Source organism: Microtus ochrogaster, linkage group LG4 (genome assembly GCF_000317375.1).
Source record: "Microtus ochrogaster isolate Prairie Vole_2 linkage group LG4, MicOch1.0, whole genome shotgun sequence".
Taxonomy (NCBI): Eukaryota; Metazoa; Chordata; class Mammalia; order Rodentia; family Cricetidae; genus Microtus; species Microtus ochrogaster.
Window position 1 is genome coordinate 59,492,281 of NC_022030.1, and position 12,191 is coordinate 59,504,471.

Below are 12,191 nucleotides of genomic sequence, written 5' to 3' on the forward strand. Positions count from 1 at the left end.
AAACAAAAAGAAAGCTAGGTAGCAGTGGGAAGCATTTGCCTGTAACTCAGCATTGAGGAAGCTAAGGCAGGAGGATTACTGCAAATTCAAAGCTAACCTGGACTACTAGTGAGTTCCAGACCTCTCAATGCAAAGAGGGAAGCAGGGTGCACATGACTCGGAAGTTGAAAGTGCTTACTGGGCTACTAAAGGACCTAGATTTGGGGACCTAACCCACTTCAGGCAGCTCCCAGGTACTTGTGATCCAAGGATCCCCTTTGGTTTCTGAGGTCACCTGGACAAACCCATGTACGCATACCACAAATAAAATAAATCGAAGAAGAAGAAGGAGAGGAGGAAAGGGGGGGACAATAGGAAAGTGGAATGGATTATACACTGGCGAGTACACGGCAACAGAAAACAGCGAACAGGACGGACTCACACATCATGTCGGACAAAAGCAACTGAGTCCAAAAAGGCATCTGCTGTATGATTTCCCCGAGCTGAAGTCCAGGTCACTCACCAGCCACGCTGAAACATGGGCCCCTGCAAGCCTGGGGACCATCGCCCGCAGGTGGAGCCAAAAGATTGTAGCACTTTCAAAGTTACCATTCGAAACCAGAGCCGGGACCTAAAACAGCCGTGACCCTGCGCTGCTTCCTACGACGTGCGACGTGCGCATGACCTCCTCTCAGTTCTCCTTCTGCGCCCTCAGACCTGGGCCTGTCACAATCCTGGGAAACTCCAGGCATTGGGTAATAATTACGTGTGCAGGAAAAGCCCTTGAGGCCCCTTGCTACTTCCCGGCAGTGCTCCAGGCACCACTCCGCCCAAGCAGCGAAAGCTTCAGCAGTTGGGAATCACAAGAGGATGAAGAAGGTCTGTCTCGTTAGCCTTTGTGAAGAAAGACACGAGATGGGGCTTTCCAGCACACCTGGGCAAACGCCTCCCACTTGGGACTAGGATGCGGCTTGTTTGGAACCGTCCTTGCCCGGCATACATGAAGCCTTACATTTGCTCCTAAGCACCCACAAACTGTGTGATGATGCGGGTCTGTGACCCCAGCGCTTGGGAAAGGCAGGCAGGAAGATTAGATGTTCGAGGTTATGCCCGGCTCTGTAATGAGTTTGAGGTCAGCCTGGGCTACATGAAGCTATGCCTCAAACAAAAACAAAAACACCACTTCCCAGTGAACGTAGCTGGCGGAGAACATAGCTTCCCACAATGTTTGAAAGAAAGAAAAACAATCCTGGCAACTGGGACAACCATGTCACCAACAGCAGGGGACCGCCATCATCTCCTACCGACCGTGACTCCCATCCGCCTGTGCTACAAACACATCCTTGTAGCTCTGGGGAGCAGATCTTCAGACTGAAACCGCTCTTTCCTCTATTTAGTCTCTAATAGGGAAGTCCCACAATCTTTGCACATTCTTCAAAAAATGAAAAAAAAAGACTTCTGTTGCCAAGAAGTTTTCTTTCGAAAGTTACTATTTTTGTAGGACCTATTATAATGCAGCACGCTCTTTCCCTGCGCTGACTCGGCAGGAGTTGGGCTCACAGGCCCTATTTCCAGAGCACAGTTGCCATCTGGGCCATACGCAGATGTTCTGCTAGGACAAGACCCCTCCAACACGAGCTTTTGTTCATTGTATTAAACAAAAGCAGCCCTGTTAATTTCGGCTTCATCCAGCAGCAAGTTTGAAGGGGGAAGGGGGAGAGAATCAATATTTGCTAAGAGGAAAAGAACAAAATCAGTCGGGGGGGAAAACAATTATTTGCGGGCTTTTCATAGAATGTTACGAATAATGATGGCTCCGACCCAAGAAAATAGTTCAAAGAATTGCCCAACACCAGCCCTTTAATCTGTGGTTCAGTTTACCCTCTGGTTCACTCTCTGGGAAGAACTTGAATCCATGAAAATGTTTGTGGGAATACAAACTAATTGCTATGCCAGCACCAGGCTCCTCCCTGCAGAGGGCTCTCAGCTGGGCGGGATCCCACAGCAGCCCAGCTCATGAGGGCAGAAGATGTTCGCCACACACAATAGTGCGGGTGTAGGTACTTCTCTGGTCAGTGAGTGAGTTTCACAACCCACTAGGTCCAAGCAGGCACCTCCAAAGTCCTGGACTCTCTCCCCCTCAGAGGGCTGGGGAAGTGTTAGCAGTCATGGAAGACAAAGTAATGGCTAACCAGAAGTGACCCTTCATATACAAAGGGCCACTCGGTACAAGTTATTATCTCCTGGAACAAAGAGCTGGCAAGCCCAGACATGAGTCACTTTATTAACCTAGGGATTAGGACTGAATTTCACAAGGCCAGAGGCCGACCTGTCACAAACACCAGTATCCTTCCAGGAAGCCAGGGGTCTCCAGAGAGCGAAACAAGAGGCTCCTGGCCCAGGAAACTGGATCTAAAGGGTGTTACTTTGCTCTTCCAGCAGAAGGGAACCCCTGTACAGGGACCCAGGCTTCTTACATGGACACCATGGATTTCTCTGGCCTTTAGGAATTTACTCTGTGTTCCTTCTAGAATGAAGCTTGAAGCTTTCAGTTTTGACTCCTGTTGGTAGTCCAGAATGCCCTCTGACCAGCCTGAGCAGAAATGGGCTGAGGTTTGAGTCCTGCCAACAGGCCTTGCCTTTCTCCCCGTCCCTCATGTTCTGTCTACCTGGGTCACCACCTGGGACTTGGCGGTGCTCCCTTCCTGACCAGGTGGTCCTGTCTGAGACGGACCACTGCTCTCTGTGTGCTACTTTCATAGTCTGCAAAATCTGCAAAGAAAAATCAGAGATGGGGTGACCAGCAGGGGACCAGGCCTTCCAGCTCCAAAGTTCAAGGCCTGGATCTTCCTTAGTAGATAGAAGTCTACCCAAGGTAGAGTAGTGTGGGCATGATGCTGACCATTCTTCCGTCCCCCCAGGGATGAGGGACCAGGCAGGAATCAAGAGGAAGCATGAAGGGTGGGAGCAGTGGGACCCATCCAGCTCAGGGGGCTCCCAGGCTATCCTAGACAGAGGAAACCTGACCACGCTATGCATCCGCACCCAAGGCTGGGGAGCAGATATCTGGGCTTTGTCCTACACAAGACGTAGAGGAGAGTTATGGAGTCACATGCCAGTGAGAAAAATAAAAAGAACAGCAAGGAGATGCCAATATCAGCTCAACACACAGCCAGGTCCCCAACCTAGGTTGTGCAGAGGCCTCTCCTGAAAGTGCCTTTTCGGAAAGAGGTACCTGCTTTGGCTACAAGTTAGGCAAAAGGGATTCTACAGCCTTCTACACTAAGACTCTGACTTCCTGCTGTGCCAGGCACCAGAAGAGGACTGCTTCCTCCCATCCCAGCCAGCATCCCAAACAAGACCCGTGGGTGACAGACAAAAAGTAACAGACATAAGGACTCAGTGGGCTTGACTCCAGAGCCTTGTCCTTGGGATCAGCTGCTTCTCCAGTGGTTTCCCAGCATCAATCAGGGCTCCATAAAGCTGACACCATCTTCCCCACTTTTTCCAGGCCTCAGCCACAGTGCAAGTGTTTACCCCAGAGCAGGGGCAGGTGCCACAGCCCAGCCAGTTGCTAAACACTTACCAACACCTTGTATGATCCAGGCCATAATGCCCAGATCCCTGGTGCTTTGCAGCCTCACTCTTCCTGGCACATTGCTGCCTGGTGTCCTTCCCAGGACCACACTAATCCTTAAGCCATGTTGGACCTCAGGCAGGCATCTGGACCTGCCTCCAGCTCAACCGTAGCCACCAGCCACCACTGGACTCAGGCAGTCTCACAGCTGGATCACCTTACTCATAGAAAGGAAGAGGCATTCCTTAGGTAGCCACTGTGTGCCAGGAGCTGAGGCAGGCCCTGCAGGCACACTGGCCGTGGTGGTTTGAATGAGAATACCTCTCACCCATAGGCTCATAGGCAATGATGCTATTTAAAAGGATTAGGTGGTATGGCCTTGTTGGAGGAAAGATGTCATTAAGGGCTGGGCTTTGAGGTTCCAGGAAGCCCATTACAAGCCCAGAATCTCTCCTCCTGCTGCCTGAGGATCTGGATGTAGAACTCCCAGCTGCTTCTCCAACATCATGCCTGCCTGCATTCCACACACCGTGCCATGAAGACAATGGACTAAGCCTTGGAACCCGTCAGCCAGCCCCCAATTACTGTTTTTTTTTTTTTTTTTTGAGTTTGCCATGGTCATGGTGTCTCTTCACAGTAATAGAACACTGACTAAGACACTGGCCTAGCGCAGGCCACAGAGGGGACCCCGAGCCCTAGAGATAGATGTTCAACCACTATGGAACAAAGGGAAAGGCCTAAGAATCCAAGCTGTCGTCAGGGAGAAACCGGCTTGCGGGAGGCTTGGAAGGACACATGGGCTAATTTTCATTCAGACTGTCAGTTTATTCGGCTGTGACAAAGGGTTGTCTTCCCTCTGGGCCAGAGGGAGGAGGGGTGTACCTGGGGAGGTTGCTTGTTTAAGGGGGAGCTTGTCTGAGTTGGGGAACCTGCCAGGAAAAGAACCATGCCCGAGTAGGGGAGCCTGCATTGGGAGGGGCATACCTAAATGAGGGAGCCTGCCTGGAGAAGAGTCTGCCTGGCCTGAAGAACCTGCCTGAGGAATGGCATACCTCAAAAGAGTTTTGATGACTGAGCCTCCAGGGCCTAATTCCTGTCTGGGTTGACTTCTTTCATGCCAGTGATTTCTGCTCCTATGCACAAGTATCTGGGTGCAAGCACAGAGAGAGAGAGAGAGAGAGAGAGAGAGAGAGAGAGAGAGAGAGAGAGAGAGAGAGAGAGAGAAGCATTGTGAACTGGTAACTACAAGCTGAAGAAAGTCAGAGGGAAAAAAAAAGGTAATTCTCACGTGGCTCATGCAGTTAAAATTACCCACAGGTATGACAAGGTGGCAAAGCCCCATTTAAACCCAAGTGGAGCTCCTTCTGGATGCTTTCTGAGCCCACAGATATGTATGACTCTTAAGATCTCTATCGGACGTAGAGAATACAGGGTCTTGGGTTAGTCTCTGTGTCTTCATGAGCACAGACCATTGATTCTGGCCACTGCTTCTGGTGCCAGCATCTCAGAGAGACTGTAAAAGAAACACAGGTGTGAAGAGGCTGCCATGGCTCTAACATGTGGAGCCGCAAGTTCCATCCCCAGCACCGCAAAAAGGAAATGTTGCGCTCCTCGCCCCTCCCTGCCCGGCCCTGGAAGTTATTTTAAGGAATTAACTGGAACCATGGTAAGGCACCTTGCTGTGAGGTTTTACTTCAGGAGATTTGGGCTACAGACAGACCCTTCCAAACGTTGCCAATGAAGCCATAGCGATTGATATGTCCCTCTGGGGTGCCGGATTGTCATGGACATTGTTCAAAGGTCTGGATGACATTTGTCCAAGTCTCTAACAGAAGCCTTGCTCTTCCCAGGGCCAGTAAGTTATATCCTTCTCCATGGAGCAGGGGAAGGGGGAGTGACCGTTTCAGGCGAGGCAGATTCCAGCTGCTCACCCAGGGTGCCATTGTTCCATGTTCAGAAACCTGCATAGGGGTGTACTATGTGGCAAGGCCTAGAGTCCTGTGATCCATGACATAAAAGCCTCCCCAGTGTCAGGCTTCTCCATCGTGCCTCCACCCCAGTGCCCCTCAAGAAAGAGGTGCGAGCGTCGCCTTCCCTCGCGGACTCTGAGGCCAGCCACAGCATATCCATCTTCTTTCCTGTCGGCGGGGACAGCATGCGAAGATGGGAAGGCTGACCCTGAAAGTATTTTCACAGCTGCAAGAAGGCTTTTCCACTTGAGCCTTTAAAAATAGGTTGTCATCCCCCCCTGGGAGAAGTAATCTAAGCAAAACCCATTTCTGGGTCCAACTCCAGAAGTTTATAGACATCTTCCATTTGTTTGTGCCAACCACACGGAGCCTAAGTCACTGCCTGGGCCTTAAGGGTCTGACTTGGGACCTATATTATGCTGTCTGTTGGGGGCGGCTCAGCTCAATCTGGCAAGTCGCCAGCAGCCTCTGCCAGGGGGAGGAGAAGGCCCCCTGCCTGTGTGGCATTCATGGGCTCAGCCCCAGGGGGCTTGCCATCCTTATTTCGCCAGCAGAAACCTCAGAACTGCCAAGCCAGAGCTTTACAGGGAGCGCAGCTGGGCAGGGCCAACGGGAGCTTCGCTTTGTTTTCTGGGACAGCCTTCATCACAATCACGTACCTCCAACACATACATGCTCACATGCCCCAGGCCAAAGCCAAGGCCCCTCTTTGAGCTCCATGGTCCTCACGCTCCACTCCTGCAAATGACAGCAGCCCAGTGCGAGCTGCCCAGACAACGCTACTGGAAAGGGTACTGCTGTGTGTTCAGAGAGAGAAGACAGCTGTATGGCTCACTTCAGGTTGACTCAGCTCTGGAGTCAGGCGGCTGCCAAAGTAGAGGGAGCAGGCAGCTTTGATCCTGAGAAATGACCCCTCCTTAACCTCTTCCCCTTAGCCCCTTTATGAAAGATGATATACTTACTGGGGAGGGGGGGGATCCAGATGCTTTTTTTATGCAATGTGTGATTTTTTTTCTCAGAACAACTGCACCAGGATTTGGGTAACATCTTAGAAAAGATGCTCTCCCAGTCTCTGCAGCCTCCAAGGGCTCCTGCCTGGTAGCTCCTGCCAAAGGGCCTGCATGGAATAGGAAGAAATCAAGATGGGGGAGAAGAGAGGTAGCGCTGTGCACAAAAGACCCTGCCCTCCATTATCTCTGGGATGTGGAAACCAAAGGACAAGCAGAGAGTAGATTTGGGGGACCATCTCTAAGAGGCAGAGAGGCCCTTATGGACCACACACATATACACTGGGCAGTTCCCCAGGATGGTTAGAGATGAGATGATGTGGACTTATGAATCAGAGCTCTCCATCCCTCAGTGTCCTGCCTGTGACTGTGAAACAATGGCACACAGGCACAAAAGAAATGGAGCCAAGATCTGTGACCTGGGCATCCCTCATCCCCTTGACTGAATAAGGAATGAGAGTTCCACCTGAGTGAGGCCCACCCCTGAGGTCAGTGAGGAGTTTTGGGGGCTTGCGAGGGCTCTTGCCCTACCTGCCCCACCCACCTCTTGGATGGCTTTCCATTCTCATCCATGTCACCTGCCTCTTGTCCTTCATCCTGGCATGTTCTATCCCCTTCTAGAGGTTTCCTGTTGAGTACGGAGTAAGGTGGTACCCTACCCGATTTATCCTGGTAAACCTCTGCTGGAGGATGGGCCAGGGCAGAGTGTGCACCAGCCCTTAGGGCACGTGATCTGGCCCACGCCACATCCTACAGCAGAGAGGCGCACTCCCGCACTGACCCTGGGTATATCATCAAGTCTCCTAACAAGGGATGCCATGGAAGCAGTTCCACACACGTGCGGCGTCCTGTCTCATGAAGGCTTTGGGTCGCTGGGGCTCGGCAGTCCGCTTCTTCCAGCTGCAAATTCAAAGCTCCGGAACTGTGTGCCGACCGAACTGTCTCCTGTCTCCGAGACTGCTGTGATTTCAGGGAGAGGATCGCCGCTTTCTTTCCTGCTCTCTGTCACTCAGCTTTCCCACACTTCTTAAAACGCAGTCATTGAAGGCGATCCCTAAGGAGACGAGGCAGAGAACTTAGCGTTGAGATATCACAGCTGTCCCGACTGTCAATCCCCAGTTCCCCAGAAAATTCTGAGTTGAGCCTGTTAGCTCTACGTTTACAGAAACACGGGAGGTTATGGGGGGAAATATTCAGAAGGAAATTAGTGGCTGATGTGGCCTCCCTGCTCTCCACCCACCTGAAGCTGCTGTCACGTAGGAAACTTTGATGAGTGAAAAACACCGAGACTACCAGCACCTTCAGCGTCGGCAGCCAATGCCAAGAGGCCAAGTTCCCTGCAGCTTCGGGGACTCTGCAAATACTCCGCACCCTCCATGAGCCCACTGTGGGACATGCTTGAACTCTGACACACGTCCCTGTGGTATAGCAAATGACTGTCAGTCATCGTTCCATCACGGTGACAAAATAATGGAGTCAGTCAGTTAAAATGGGGGCAAAGATAGCTGGGTGTAGCTGCGCGCACCTTTAACCACGCGCTTGCGAGGCAGAGGCAGATAGGTCTCATGAGTTCAAAGCGTGCCTGGGCTACATAGTGAGTTACAGGACAGTCAGAGCTAAACAGTGAGACCCTGTCTCAATGAATAAATAAAACGGAAAAAAAAAATGAAAGGTTTATTGTGACTCGTAGTTTTAAAGTTTCAGCCAGCTTTTTGGCATGTGTCGAGACAGAACATTGTGAATGGAATATGTGGCAGAGGAAGTTTCTCACCTCACGATGGCTAGGTAGGAAGAGGACGGAGACATCAACAGGGGAAGGGAGCAGCTCTTAAAATATAGTAAGAGCTACCCTTGCTGTGTTCTAAGGAGAGCCCAGCAAGCAAACACAGAAAAGCTGGAAACAGTATGTTTCATGTTTAATTGCACATCTTTTAAACCAAACATGGGGCTCTAGAAGTGGCTCAGTGGTTAAGAGCACGTACTGCTCTTCCAGAGGACCTGAGTTCAGTTCCCAGTGCTCACACTGGATGGCTCATATCTGTAACTCCAGCTCTCTCCAGCTCCAGAGAGCTCTAAGCCCTCTGGACTCTGTGAATATCTGCCCACACGTGTACACACACAGACACAATAATCAAAATAAAAGAAATCTTTCTAAAACTAAAAAGAGGACTGGAGAGGTGGCTCAGTGGTTAAGAACACTTGTTCTTGCAGAGGGCCTGGGTTCAATTCCCAGCACATGGTGGATCACAACCATCTGTAGCTCCAGTTCCAGGGGATCTGATGCTCTCTTCTGACCTTTGTGAGCATGAGAGATGTACTTAGTGCATGCACATACATGCAGATATAGCACTAACACACATAAAATAAAGTTAAATTTTTAAATAAATAAATAGTACAAATGGATAAACACAAGAGTGGTGGGGGTGGCGAGAGATCCTGAGACAACAGCTCCTTTGTTCATCATGATGCTTTTAACTGTCAAAGCCCCTTGAAGGCTTTGTTGTTCAGGGGTATCACAGAGTCCACCCAATAGCCTTCTCTGTTAGGAATGTGCTGTTGAAATAAGGCAGAGTGAGAGGAAGAAATGGCAATCCTACCCAAGTTCCACCAAATCAGGGTGGGTGGCCTTCTGTATCAGCATGCACCCCAGTTCTTGCTGCCTTTAGAGGAAGGCATTGACAGCAACACCAATGGTATCCCCTGAGAAACATGACCTGGGAGCTGGGGAGATGCCTCAGTGGGTATGAGTGCTGCCTTGCAAGCAGGAAGACCTGAGTTCAAATCCCTGCAACCCATGTAAAATGCTGGGCGTGGCCTCACACCGACCTGTAACCCAACACTGTGGGGGATGGAGAGAGGGGGATCTCTGGGACTTGTTGGTCGCCAGCCTAGCTCCAGGTCAAGTAAGAGACCCTGTCTCAAGGAATTATAGGTGAAGAGTGAAAGATCAGAACACCTAACACCCTGCTCTAGCCCTTGCCTGCATACAGGGGTACACACATACACACACACACACACACACACACACACACACACACACACACACACACGTGTCCAACACCAAACACATAACTCTCATATGTAATAAAACATAGCAAATCATTAAACAAATGAAAATAAAGATGAGCCTGCTTCTAGAGTAAAAAGATATATTTTGTCTGATTCCTCAGAGTCACTTCCAGGGGAGACTGGGTGGGTGCAGTGTGTGAAGGGAGGTACAGGAAGCTTGGTTTTCATCGCAGTAGGATTCTGAACTGGTACAGCACAGTGTCTGCCAACCCACAGGGCTGTTGGGAACTTATAGCCTCCTCAGACAGTGGAGAGAGAGCAGAGCTGACAAGAGGAAGCCAGGGCAACCTGCATCCTCTATAGTAGAGGGTCACCCTCAGCTCCAGTCAAGGGGAGGGTACTTCCAATTCTCCTTTTTTCCCCAAGAGAATCCAAGCATCCAAGTGTTTACATAAAAATCTCTTGCATTTAAAATGTTTTCTTTCTAAAAATTTTTCTTTTTGGTTTTTTGGGAAAATTTTTAAAACATAGTTGGTTGAGTTTTCTATTACAGAATCTGGTTTTCAAAGCGGGTGTGCTGATAGGTTAGGTGGACTTTGTTTATTTTAAAGGCGGGGTCATTCCGTAACTTAGACTGGGATACTACCGTGTAGACCAGGCTTCTCGCCTTGAACCCACAGCAATCCTCCCGCCCTAGCCTCTCAAAGTGCTGGGGTGGTAGGTGCAAGCGATCACGCCTGGCTCAATTTGCCTTTTTGAAGGGAAATAGAACATTTATGGGAGGGAGGGAGGGAGGGAGGGAGGGAGGGAGAGAAGCTTCTTGCTTCCAGGAAGAGCGGTATGAAAGAGCAGAGCAGAATCCATGAAAAGTGCATTCGAGGCCTGGACCCTGTCTCACGCCTCCAGGCCACACCCAGCCCAAACCCCTTCAGGAATCTGTCTCTGTTGACTTCCCCTTGAGAGAAGAGATAGACAGGCTCCCTGGTGGGCAGACAGACAGGGAGAGGGGCCATGGCTAGGCAATAAAGGTGACAAGTCTCCAAGATAGCCAACTTCTTCCTCGGCCTCCTGACTTGATAGAAAAGTCTGGCAGCTTTTGTCTCCCACCTGCAGGCACCCTGCTGATGGACAAGCTCAGAGAGTCCAAAGCCCGCTCAGAACATATCACACAACTGTTCTGGACCAATCAACCATCGTATCTTCAAGCTGACCAATCCTGAAGTAGGAAAGGGAAACTCTTCAGACCCCCCCCCCCAGGCCTCCAGGAGAGACCGGCTTTTGGCTTCCTCTCTTCTGCTTTGTGGAGGGTCTTCGCTGTGGGCTTCCATGTGCACGACCCCGCACCTCTATAAACGCCTTCCCTCAACTGCCCTTCTGTCTGCAGGACGTGAGATCTGCCCGCGGCTACCTATGACACTTCAGATTTTCCCTGCCTGTTAGTTCTTAAACTGACAGAGAAAATGAACCCAACCAAGACCCCTGGACTGTTTTATTTCTAGACCGCATCTTCCTGAAAAGCGATGTTGTGACCCCGTGCTGTCCTGAATAGAGAGACGCGGTTTATCAGACCGCGGTCCCAATGCGCCTTTCTTCCTTTCTGCCATGCTGATGAAAGGGGTGCAGGTGCAGCAGCCCTACCATCACTGTGAGGACAAAAGGCTTGTGTAGAGTGGAGCACAGAAGTAAAGATGCGGGTCTCTGACGACACACGTGGATAGCTTCTCTGTCCCTGTCTGGTTTGGTCCAGATTTTAGTAAGAAAAAAATAATAATAATACTTTGCCTTAGCCACAGTTCTTCAGAAAAGCAGAGTCCAAAGCAAGGGTTAAATATCAGTTCTTCGTTTGCTCCCTAGGGAAAACGGGCAACAGGCCCATAACGATGGGCCACAAGCAGGGCTCTGCTGTGCCCCACTGCCCCCTGCTTCACAAGCACTGAGCTCAGCTGAGCCACATGTTCCACTGGCCATATGGGCCAGGCTGTGGAGGTCAATGCCTTGGTATCCCCCAGAGGGTGACTCTTTTCTCTAGACCGCTTTGCAGCTGCACAGGGAGACCGATGGTGTCCCTGGGGGTGGTGGTAAGACTAAAGAAAGCCAGGAACTCCCAGAGTGCAGCTATATTGGCCGCTCAGCAGAACCCAGGGGGCACGCCTGGCTCTCCCCAGGGCCATGGTGCCCAAGGGACCAATGAGGGCACGTGATGGATGGTGAAGGACAGATGCTGGTCTGTGTTCTCTCACGGGTGTCATTTGTCTCTGAACTGTGAGGAATGATGTGCTTGTGTGAGTGAACATATGTGTGTGTGCATGCAAATACATGCGAAGGACTTCACATGAACATGAATATATTTTCATTTCAAAAGTGTTTTCAACTGTAGTATCTGTTAGGTCTCAGGATACCCAAATATCCAGAAATGGCCTCAACCTAGGCTATAGGAGGATTTCTGCTGCTTAGATAAAAGCCAGCATTGCTCAGGTAGTTGTGAAACTGGTTTCCATCAGCACACTGGACAGGGCCAGGGTTGGGTAAGAAGGAGAGTGGGAGAGACTAGCAGAGATATCAAGATAGCAAATATAGGAAGCAAGAAGACAGCAAGAGATAGGGAGAATAGTGGGAGTTAAGAGATAGATCGATAAGATGGATAGATAG